This window comes from Rhineura floridana, chromosome 7 (genome assembly GCF_030035675.1).
Source record: "Rhineura floridana isolate rRhiFlo1 chromosome 7, rRhiFlo1.hap2, whole genome shotgun sequence".
Classification (NCBI taxonomy): domain Eukaryota; kingdom Metazoa; phylum Chordata; class Lepidosauria; order Squamata; family Rhineuridae; genus Rhineura; species Rhineura floridana.
Genome location: NC_084486.1, coordinates 83663907 through 83676550, shown reverse-complemented (window position 1 = coordinate 83676550; position 12644 = coordinate 83663907). Strand labels below are relative to the sequence as shown.

The 12644-nt window shown below is 41.0% G+C and overlaps 1 protein-coding gene and 1 pseudogene across 7 annotated transcripts in view; both read right to left on the bottom strand.

The window, feature by feature from the left end:
* Positions 1-12644, bottom strand: part of NT5C2 (5'-nucleotidase, cytosolic II) — a 141655-nt gene that overhangs the window by 102603 nt on the left and 26408 nt on the right. The gene's annotated exons all lie outside the window — the stretch shown is intronic.
* On the bottom strand, positions 10366-10474 carry LOC133389837 (5S ribosomal RNA; annotated as a pseudogene).

The following is a 12644-nucleotide window of genomic DNA, read 5'->3' as shown; positions in this document are numbered from 1 at the left end:
GAAGTTGTTAGGACTTCCTAATGGCACATGTGGGGAAATGTTCTATAATTCTACTTTTAAACTAGTTTTATATCACCCCAACAATCTAAATAACCCAATGGCAACTGTTTCCAAGTTTAATCATGTGCAGTCATGAAACTTGGATTTCAGAAAGCCTTTTAAATAAGAGACCTTAATCCCAGTCTGCATCTGGTGGAATTGCTTTTTAAGATGTTTTTAAATATATATATATATTTTAGAGCCAGTGTGGTGTAGTGGTTAAGGTGCTGGACTATGAGCTGGGAGACCAGGGTTCGAATCCCCACACAGCCACAAAGCTCACTGGGTGACCTTGGGCCAGTCACTGCCTCTCAGCCTCAAAGGAAGGCAATGGTAAACCCCCTCTGAATACCACTTACTTTGAAAACCCTATTCATAGGGTTGCCATGAGTCAGGATCGACTTGAAGGCAGTCCATTTTTCCCCCCAAATATTTTTTGAATCAAAAATATTTTTAAGATGTTTTATTTTTGTTACACTTTTAAGATGTTTTTAGTGTCTTGTTCCCTCTTTGCTGCGGTGGGCTGCTTCTAGGAGGACAGGGCAAGATAGAAATTTTAATAATAACACTCCTCCTCCTACTACTACTAATAATAATAATTTTGTGTGTTTTTAAAAACTGAGAGGAGACTCCTATTCCCCTGACACAGCTCCAGTGGCCAGAGTAGTTTAACAGTCAGCCTTTCCAAATGAAGCTCTGTGAGGGGAACTGGGCATCTCCTAGCAACTCTCAGTACCCTTCACTAACTGCACTTCCCAGGATTCTTTGGGAGAAGCCATGACTGTCCAAAGTGAAATAAAGGTCTGGTGTGGATGTGGCAAGGGACAGCTTTGGTTGAAATTTTCGTGAGAGGCTACATGTGCCTGCTGTAGAATAAAAAGGTGGGGGAAACCCTGAAAAAGATACTGTTCACAATGTTTTTATTGCCCTTCGCCTGCCTTTCCCCTCCTTTCCTTCTCCTCTCCCTTCCTCCTCCATTCTTCCTCTCCTCCCGTCTTCCTTCTCCCCTGCCCACTCCAGGCCTCCCTCCCCATGGTCAGTTTTACCTATCCTCAGCATGACTGCACGGAAGTAAATCCCACTGAACTCAATAAACATACCAATGATCAAACCTGCCTCCTCCTCCTCCTGCCTGCTCCCCTCCCCCTCCTCCCCTCCCCATCCCCTGTGGTCAGTTTCACCTATCCTAAGCATGACTGCAGCGAAGCAAATCCCACTCAACTCAATAAGCATGCAAATGATCAATCCATTCTCAGCAAACTTGCACAGGATCCCTTTTCTTACCTCCTGGATTAAAAAGCAGAGAAATTCACTAATAGGCAAAAAACCTTGCAGTTTAAGAATGTACCTATAGCCAACAGATATGTCTATCAAACTTTTAAAAGCAGGAAAATTGGGCAGCTATAGTGAATGCAACAGGGGAACAACAGACCTGACCTCCTCTCTTAGATATTGGTCTGCCTTACAAATTTGTAAAAATGCAAACACAATTTGGTTGGTCTTTCACAGTCCAATCCACTTCCTGTGTAGCTTGGAAGAATTTGGTAACATGTGCCTCTGAGCATATGGAGAGTGGTGGCAACACCTGCAATCAGCCCAAATAATAGAAACAAGACATGTGCCATGCTGATCTTGTTTTAGCAGGGAGGAAGCAACAATATTAAGACAGTTGATATAGTTCAGATTGTCACTTTAAATATGTTTGATTTACTTTGCAATTTTAGTGAGGTTTCCTATAGTAAATCATTTTCCTTTGCTTCTGTTTCTGTGAATATGTGAAGTATAGCAACACGTTGCAACATTTAAAAAACTTCAAAAACAATTGCACTGACTATTCTGCAGAATACTTTCCAGTGGACATGAGGAGTGTCTCAGTTTGCAAAAGATAAAACAGTGGGAGGTGAAATACATTTAGCAAAATTCTAGGTGTGCTCTATGTTTTTAATTGACCATGCCCACCTTTCCTTAAGTGGAGTAGTTTAAGCATAGCAAGCTGAAAACATGCATCTTGGGCAGGCTAAGTTTGTTTTTTCCAACAGTCATTGCTTAAGTAGCAATATATTGTAATCAGTCTGATTTCACATCAAACTGCAGTTTCAGATTTAACTGTTAATGCACCCAAAATAGAAATAGAGAATAACCTCTAGTCTGAAACACAAAAGGCTATCTTCACCATCATATGACACTGACCAATAAAAATAAATTTGACACAGTTTCTAGGGTGAATAATGAGAAAAATGTAATTTTCTAGGTTAGATTCTCTGTAGAAACAGTAGTAACAGAAAAGAAGCAAAGTAAGACAAACACCAACAAATATACAAAAATGTAATTCTCCATTTTTGGAGATAGCAGGTTTCCCTGCTTTTTAAATTTTGATAGAAATATCTGTTGGCTATAGGTACATTCTTAAACCGCAAGGTTTTTTGCCTATTAGTGAACAAATATATAGTTGTGCTTGTCTACAGTCTACACATTCAGATAAATGCTAATAAGAATCAGGGCTGTGGAGGGAGTCAGAGTCGTGGAGTTGGAAGCAATTTTGGGTGGAGTCGGAAGAAATGTACTGACTCCGACTTCAAAATAAAATTAATATTTTAATATTAATATTAATTTATTAATATTAATACATTAATATACATTTGCTATTTATGAAGGAGTCAGAGTTGGAGTCAGACAGTAGAAAAATTAATATACATTTGCAATTTATGAAGGAGTCGGAGTCGGACAGTAGAAAAATAGAGGAGTCGAAGGTTTGACATACTGACTCCATAGCCCTGATAAGAATACACATTTGGTTAAATTTTTATAATACTGAGGTAGTTCTAGATGTCTGAATTATCACTGGACAATACCAAACAGTTAAAATCTTCTCTTGAAAAATATTCATATTCTTGAATTACAACTTTCCAAATAATTTTTGAAAGATGATCCTGATTTCCAACTCAAAAATCCAGATACATATTTTTTATAACCAGATTTGAACCCAAATTCTGGTATCAACAAAGCAAGAAACAGGTTCTAAATGACTCATGATTCAAAGAGAAAAAGCTGATTCAAATCAAGTTTCCCACTGATACTTCTCCATATATTTCCTAAACAATGATGCAAATCTCCCTATTAAACCATCTGTATTTACAACTAGAGTGTTATGTATACAGTTATTTCATTCTTATATTACAACCAGGTCTTGGTTCTGTTCATCAACACTGTATACATTTTGCATGTTTTTACATATAAAAGGAACATGGTTAAAATATTCCCATAAAAGGTTTGTCCAGGTCTGGTGCCAAAGGGTGGCCAGGTCAAGCTCTTGCCGAGGGCTCCTGCAACTCAGAGGGGCCCTGGGGGAAACCCTCCCCTTCCACGTTTCTCGGCAGAGTTGACTCCCGACCCTGCTGCAGATCACAGAGACGGAGCTCCCAGCCTCCTCCACAGACTGTGCAGGTCCATGGTGCCTGCCTGCACCACCTACCTCTCCTCTCTTTCTGTGAATGCCCTGCGCGCTGTACGTGCAGCTGCCATCAACCAAGATGGCGACAGAGGCTTCTCTAAGGGGCTAATGCCCCTACCGCCATCTTGATTGATGGCAGGCATGTGCGTGCACGCAACGTAGTACACATGCATGCCATCAACGAAGATGGTGGCAGGGGTATTAGCCCCTTAAAGAACCCTCCATCTCCATTTTGGTTGATGGCAGCAACCTGAATACCCAACAAGCAGGGCATTCACAGAAAGAGGGAAGAGGTAGGTGGAGTGGTCCCGCATGGTCGGGGGTGCTGGGAGCAGGGGGGCCCAGGGCAGGCTGGCGCCCAAGGGCCCAGTCATGCCTGGCGCCAGCCCTGGGTTTATCTTACAACCAGCACCCAAGTCAGTCTGTGAGGTTAATAGTGCAGTCTTTCAACGGGGCTTATTCCCAGCCAAGTGGGTATAGGACTGCAGCATAAAAGTGGGAGCACAGGTACATCCATACCGGACAATTTTGCCTTCTCTTCTTTCCGGTGTTTCTCCTTTCTACTTCATCCTGCTTGAGCTGGCTCACAAAAACAAAGTTACAAACAAAAACAAAAATGCCCATGATAGGTTGAAGCAAGGTTTGATAGTTAACTAGGTAGATTAGAGCCATTTATTTTCATCAGGTGAAAATGATGAACACCACACACAGGTAACTAAATATTCATATCTGTGAAAACATCAAATTGATTTATTTACAATTAGATCTCCTATGTAAATTTCCTTGTTATATTTGGCAGAAGCATCAATTCTGTTTAAAGATTAGGGCTGTAATCTTAAAATAAGGGGCTCGTGAAATTCAAAGGCCTTTCTTCCAGGCTAAAGTTGGAAGAGTGGATGTGAGGCTTAAGGGAGAGAAAGGAGAGGGAGGGGTTTAGATATGCTCAGAAGTATATCTAAATTTCCTCCTGGTTGGGGGTGTGACAGGGTACCTGAACAGCTTGGGATCCTTTAGATCTCCGCTGCATCCTGCCCCCCCCCCGAGCATCATCCTTTTGGTCCTTCCAATGTTAGAGCTACAATTAGTTGGCCAGGGCATCAGAGGAGCCAGCACTCTTGGAGAGGGAGGCTCAGACATCAAATCTCCCTCTCAGTTCCAATCCATCCTATGGCCCTTGGGGCATTCTTCCAAGAACCACAGAACTGCAGTGTAACTGTAGGATTATCATGCTTGTATACAGATTTAATATTAACCTTAAACCATTTCTTTTAAGACAAAACTTAGTATTTGCAATTTTACACATTTTAAAAAGCAGATATTAACAACCCATTTTAACAGTATTTTTTTCAATCAAAAAACTATCCCAATTAAAACATTAGCTTTAACCACTAGTGTTTCCATATTTCAGATTTTCTTCAAAGACAAATGCAAAACACTAATCAATTCATAATATCTGTTTTGGGCCTACTTTTAGACCACCTCTGAAGACCACTTTTCAACATCACACTGGTTCACTGAAACCTGTGATACAAATATAGACATACTTCTAAAGCGAAGCTGAAATAAATGCATATACACTATTAGAACCCTGAAATAGAGGCCTACTCCATGGGTAAAGCTGTCTTTGAAAGCAGAGAAAGGTGAAGCATTTCAACATGGCTCACCACCTATGTTTAAACAGAATCACCCACAAAAGATATGCATTTCTAAGAGGAAGAAACAGTTTGTCCTACTACCTTGAAGCATTACAACTCATGACTTACAAATATGTAAAATAAAATAAATACAAATACCTGAGTTCTGTCTGTTGGCTGTTGCCAGTAACAAAGGAGAACGGAAACCCAACTTTTTCCATTGTTTAACCTTTATTAATCACAGCTGTTAGGCGCTAAAGAACTGTATGCAATAGCCCAAAGGGTGACTAGAAGTATTCCCTCAGAGTTAAAAAATAGACATCATAACAATTTGGTGTCTCATGCTCAACCTCCTTCCTGTCTAACTACAATCGCAGTACATGACTGTACTCCTACAGTGGGACCAGCCTCACAATTATCACCAATCCAGATAAATCACAGGGAGTAAGGAGGTAGCACTCTGATTATACACAATGAAGAAGAACTTTCTAATAATGATATACCAATCTTACTTCCACTTTATAAAGTTTATGGTATCAATAACTGCTTATAGATAGGCAGCATCTTATTACTAAATGTTTCAGTAAGAAAGTAGCTGTAATTCAATTCCTATTTTTGTTTATACCATAGGCATTTCCCACAAATAGGCTAGAACAAGAAGATATAATAAGATGTGCAGTTGACATCAGCTATTAGTCTAACGCCTACTAATACATTCTGCTTAGAATGATGTGGTGTGGGGGAGGGGAAATCCTTATACATATTACAAACAAAACACACATGTAGGCTATGAATGTTTTTAGTGAATCACATGTTTTATCTTTCTTGAATTTACAATCAGGATTTGCTCTAATTAGAAGCTATTTTTCCCAAATGATATTTTAGCAAAGATTCAGTACGTAAGCACTGCACACCACTCACTACAAGAATACAATTATTTTGAAAGAATTGTCAGTTAAACACTTTTCAAAAATTTATGGAAAAATTTCAGCACTTGTCTATGGAGTTCAGGCCTCTGATGTCCTATCAGTTACTGAATCAGTAATCAGCATTCACTATACAGGTTAAACAAGTCTCAGAGGATGATTGCTCTCTAAATATTGCAGACAACACTCCACCCAATGTGATACAACACAAAATATGTATCAACAGAATTACTTATGGTAACACAGCTAGAGAAACACACACTGAGGCATCTAAATCTTGAAGTTATACAGCACTAAAACATAGCACAGGTCTAACAAAATATCACAGATCCAATATCAGTAAAGTATTTATGATTTTTAAAGTACTTATCTTGTATTGACTGAAACAGTACCTTTATAGATGTAGCAGCGATCCTGCAGCAATAATTCAATATATGAAATCCAGAACAGGACCAGTCCCAAGTCATTTTGCTGCCTGGAACAGAATACCAAATGATATCCCCTCTCCACACCATAGAATGTGCATAGTACCCAAGGCTAATCAGCTGCTGTGGCACCCGAGACAGAAAAAATCCACAATCTTCTCTGCTTGGGAGCAAAACTATAATAATAAATTAAATAACTAACAATTTGCTGCCCTTTCATGACACTCAAAATCAGCTGCCTGGGGCAAGGTGTCTCACTCTCCCTTATGGTTGGATAGGCCCTGAATTACAAAATGAATGTTTCTACTGACCAGCATTTCTACTAAATGAGGATAATGGATGGCGCATACAGGACACTATTAAAATTTCCCTAAGAGCTGTAACATAGCTCAGCACTATCCCTTATTACTACTTTGTTTACTTTGAAACAGATTCCAGAGCTCAGCCACAGGCTACAAAATATGAAGACATTAAATATAAGAATAAAGCTTTTTTTAAATTCCTTGAAGAGATTTGTCAGTGCTGTGATTGACTTTCAGAAATACAAGATGAAAGAATGCTAAACTAATATGAGACTGTTGCTGAAAGCACCAGAACTGATTACAACAGGGGCAGGTTTGACAACATGCTTTCCCAAAACTTCTGTCATGTATTTCAACCCTCCAGCTGCTTGATAAATCCACCCTCTTTTCAGGCAGTGATGAGATACTAACAAGGGATTAGCTTGAATTTGGTAGGTACAAGTGGCTAACATGTTGTACAGCACTCAGGACCTGAACCTTGTGTAGGCCAGTGTAGAAATAGTTGAATTCCTATTATCAGGAAGACTAAAGAAAAATGAATATAGTCTAAACAGAATTCTACAATAATGTAACTTTCAAAGAATCAGCTATAGATATCTTGAACCGGCTTTCAGGTAACAATGAACCCTACTCTTGAGAAGAGGTGGCATTGATTTTCTTGCGTATAGCACAAATATCTAACTAGAGTGTGATACTAGGAGACAAGAATGGGAATGAACTCCAGGTCTGACTACTTTTACAAATGAAGAGAAAGTCCTAAACAACCACTTCTATATAAGAAATTGATATATCTAGAAAACTGGGAAAGTATAGATTTCTTCTTCCTTACAACAAGCGCAATGGATTCAAAATATGAATCCACTGCGCTCACTGCAGGTACTGTCATTACATGTAGCATGTAAATGGTTTAAGATGCTAAACCAACAGAATTATTTACTATTTGACTTATTAGTCACTTGTCACTTGAAGGTCCCTAAGCAACTTACAACACATTACAAACATGAATACCTAATACCATAAAAAAGAACAAACAACACCGTCACAGGAAGCTTGGCAGCACACTAAGAAGAAAAGAACAGAATCTCAGTCTATGAAATGCTTAGGGAAAAAATCTTTACCTGGCACCAAAAAAATGTCAATGAAGGGGTCAGGTGGACCTTACGAGGTAGAGCATTCCACAAATGGGAAGCCACAGAGAACAGAGAATCACCAACAGTGAGGCAGAAACATGTGGTTCAAACACTGCACAGTCTTCCTAATTTGGTTTTGCAGCTTTTCGCATTATTTCAGAATATTACATTACAACTCCAACCTATCTCCGTTATATGATGATCTCTGGAAGCAGAAAAATCCCTACCATAACTTCACCTACATTTGCAGTCAAATATTATTCCTTGATGAACGAATAGGTCTTAATGGCCAAATCTGATGGACAAATTTGTCTAGGACAAATAGGTGATCTTGAACAGGATAAAATGTATAATCAAATTTACAATGGCACAGTGGTTAAACCTTAAAACAGGACTACTGCAAAGCTCTCAAAGCTGATCCAGAAGCTGCAGCTGGTGCAGAATACAGTGGCTATGTTGCTGACTGGAGCAACCTATCACCAGCAAGTTAAAACCCCTGTTAAAGGACCTGCATTGACTGCAAATATGCTACTGGACCAAGTTCAAAGTTTTTCTATTAGCACACAAAGCCCTTAACAACTTGGGATCGGTCTGCCTGAGACCACCTTCTACTTCACAGAACTGTCCAGTCAATGAGGTAGTCTGAGGAGACTCTCCTAGTTTGCTGCATGAAATTAGTCTTTCAACCACATGGAGTAGGGCCTTCAGGGCATGGACCACATTTTAGGGTGGGGACTCAACATGGGCCTGCTGGGCCTCCAACCCCCAACATTACATGCCTTCAAGTCAATTACAACTTATGGTTCCATTCCTGGGCAAGGTCCTAGAAAGGGTGGTTGCAACCCAGCTCCAGGCACTTTTGGATGAAAGTGATTATCTGGATCCATTTCAATCAGGTTTCAGGCCCGGTTTTGGCACGGAGACGGCCTTGGTCGCCCTATATGATGACCTTTGTCGGGAGAAAGACAGAGGGAGTGTAACCCTGTTGATTCTCCTTGACCTCTCAGCGGCTTTTGATACCATCGACCACGGTATCCTTCTGGAGAGGCTTACGGATTTGGGAGTTGGAGGTACTGCTTGGCAGTGGTTCCGCTCCTATCTGGCAGGTCATCTCCAGAAAGTAGTGCTTGGGGAGCATTGCTCGGTACCCTGGGCTCTCCAATATGGAGTTCCGCAGGGATCAGTTCTGTCCCCCATGCTTTTTAACATCTATATGAAGCCGCTGGGTGCTGTCATCAGGAGTTTTGGAGTGCGTTCTCATCAGTACGCTGATGATACGCAGCTCTACTTCTCCTTTTCATCTTCCTCAGGTGAGGCCGTCAAAGTGCTAAATCGATGCTTGGCCGCGATAATGGACTGGATGAGAGCGAACAAATTTAGGCTCAATCCAGACAAGACTGAGATGCTGTTAGTAAATGGATCCCCTGACCAGATGATGGATGTTCTACCTGTTCTGGATGGGGTTACACTCCCCCTGAAGGAGCAGGTGCGCAGCTTGGGAGTCCTTCTGGACCCATCCCTGTCACCTGAGGCACAGGTAGCCTCGGTGGCATGGAGTGCTTTTTACCAACTTAGACTGGTGGCCCAGCTACGCCCGTATCTGGACAGGGAACATCTTGCTTCAGTCATTCATGCTCTGGTAACCTCGAAATTGGACTACTGCAATGCACTCTACGTGGGGCTGCCCTTGAAGACAGTTCGGAAACTGCAGCTCGTGCAAAATGCAGCGGCCCGACTGATAACTGGGACTAAGCGGTCAGAACATGTAACACCGATTCTGGCCTGCTTGCACTGGTTGCCTATATGTTTCCGGGCCCAATTCAAGGTGCTGGTTTTAACCTATAAAGCCTTACACGGCACGGGCCCGCAATACCTGATGAAACGTCTCTCCCGATACGAACCTACCCGTATACTGCGCTCAACATTGAAGGCCCTCCTCCGGGTGCCTACTCAGAGAGACGCCCGGAAGGCAACTACAAGAAAGAGGGCCTTCTCGGTAGTGGCCCCCGAACTTTGGAACACCCTTCCTGATGAGGTACGCCTGGCGCCTACGCTACTATCTTTTCGGCGCCAGGTGAAAACCTTCCTCTTTTCCCAGGCTTTTTAACATCCTAACATCTTAGTATGTTAGTATCTTAGTTTTGTATTGAAACACTTTGTATTTTGGTATTTCGTATTGTCTATTTATTGGCATTTCAGTATGGATTTAATTATGTTTTAACTTTTTAGTCGTCGTTGTATGTCCTTATTGTTGATCATGTTGATCATGTGGTTTTAAATTGTATATGAAATGTTTTTTATCTTGATGTACACCGCCCAGAGAGCTTCGGCTATGGAGCGGTATAAAAATTTAAATAAATAAATAAATAAATGGTGACCCTATGTATTCTTTTGGATATATTCATAGGGTTTTCATGATAAGAGGTATTCAGAGATGGTTTACCATTGCCTTCCTCTAAGCCTACGGCACCCGGTATTCCTAAGGGGTCTCCCATCCAAGTACTAACTAGGCCTGACCCTGCTTAGCTTCCAAGATCAGACGTGTTCAGGGCAGTATGGCCATAGATCCCAACATGATAGTGCAGTATATATTTATTTCTGCTACTGCTGCCACAGAGCTGCAACAACACTATCTTATTGTTGTAACCTATCATGAGATCAAGTGTGAAGGGAGGGTAAGAAATCTTATAAATAAGTACAATTAAGTATAAGATCTTATTTTATCATATATTTACTGACTATTAATTTCTGTTAACTGCCTTTTAAAATTTTATTCACTTAAAGTATTTATCATCCACTTTTTAGGGCCACATCCTCATAAAGTGACATACACATAACACATCTGATGTGTGGTTACTTTTACAAAGCTGCACTGTAATATACAAATCATTTATGATCTTAGGCAGTGGTCAGGGCTGGTGCCAGGCATGACTGGGCCCTTGGGCACCACTCTGCCCCAGAACGACAGCGCCCACCTACATGTGCCACCTACCTCTCTTGAATGCTGGTTATGCTGCACGTGCAATGGCAGCAGGGACATCAACCCCTTAGGGAAGCCTCAGCATTCAACACAACGGGAGAGGTAGGTGGGGCGTGCCGGCATGGGGTTGCGGCCCCGCATGTTCATGAGGGGGTCCCTGGGAGATCCTTCTCTGCAATCCACAGCAGGGTCAGGAGCCAATACTGCCACAGACCACAGAACAAGAGCGCTAACCACCCACCCTAAAGAGGGGCCCTTTGCCAGGACCCAATCTGGCTGCCCTCTGGCATCGGCCCTGGCAGTGGTGAAGAGAAAAATCTCCAACCCTGCTCAACTTTGTGGACAGCAACTAAGCTAACTGCTATGCCACTATATTGTATAGAAAAGTAGCATAATCCAGAGATAGACGTATGGGATAGCCTGAGGGGCCCAGGCCTACCTAATCATTTTAAAGGAGTGGCAAACCTATTGCAACTTCCAGCTCTCTAAGAAGTTTTTGTGCCCCCCCAAAAAACCAAATTTGTCATAAAAATATATATTTCTTTATGAAAACTTTTTGACTGTTGCTATAATTCCTCTACTGTGACGCTAAAAAGTTTTTTGTGGGCCCACCAGGCTTCCCAAATTTGCTCATTTTTAATGTTATTAATTTATTTTTTAAGTTTTAAAAAAATTATTGACCACTCCCATAGATCCTCTGCTGTAATTCTGTGGTGCCAAAAGGTTTCTGTGACCCTCCCAATTCCTCAAGTGTCCTTGAATAGCCACACCCACTACGACATGCAGCTCCCAGAGGGATGACCATGGGTCAACGCAGTACTCAGCCTTAAACAGGTTATCATCTTGGGGTCTTGGTAGTTAACCTTTTATTTACATTAGGTTAATAGAAAACATTTAGAAAATTGACTTGCACTTTATTTTTTATTAATCAAAATTATATCATTTCATTCACACACCATTACTACAGCAGGCTCCAGAATGACTCCAATTTTTTATCATGTTTGTTTGGAATGCTTCTCGGCTTGGGTGGTGAATGATGGCCTGAGAAGAGGCACATATCATCTGTGGGGCCTACCTTGTTGAGTGAGAATTCCACCCAGAGAGAAATAGAAATACTATAAATAAAAAGGTGCTTTGAAAACTCAGAAGTGCTATATAAAAATGAGTTATTTAACTATACCCTCTTGTTGAAAGCCATCCAGGAAGTCTACTATTGAAGCAAATCAGGACTTACACTTCCTTTTTCATCCTAATAATGTTACAGTGCAATCTTATGGATGCTTACTCAGAAGTAAGCCCCACTAAATTCAGTGGGGTATACTAAAAAATAAGTGTACACAGGATTGCAGCCTTGTTTCCATATATACCATTTGTATAATGATCCCATTTTTAAAATCATATTGCCTTAATGCTTTCTATTAGTATGTTCAAATCACCACTAAAAAGAAGAGTCAGACTTATGTTGCCTTTTCAAAAGGAAAGAAACACCAGCCAGCACAAGAGGTGTGGGAGGGCAGATTTAACTTTTTCTACCCTGCACAGATTTCTTAAAAATTAAAAATCCCTAATTAGTTGCACTAGCTACAAGTTTGCCAGGAGACCAACCAGGAGGGGCTAATCACAGGTCCTCTCTGATGAACCAATGGGCCTTGGATTCAGTGTCTAGCACTACTTACTGCCAGCAAAAGAACCACTAGCAGCAGATCTACATCTGGCTAGCTGGAAAAATTTGATTTTTTTAAAAAATACATAAATTA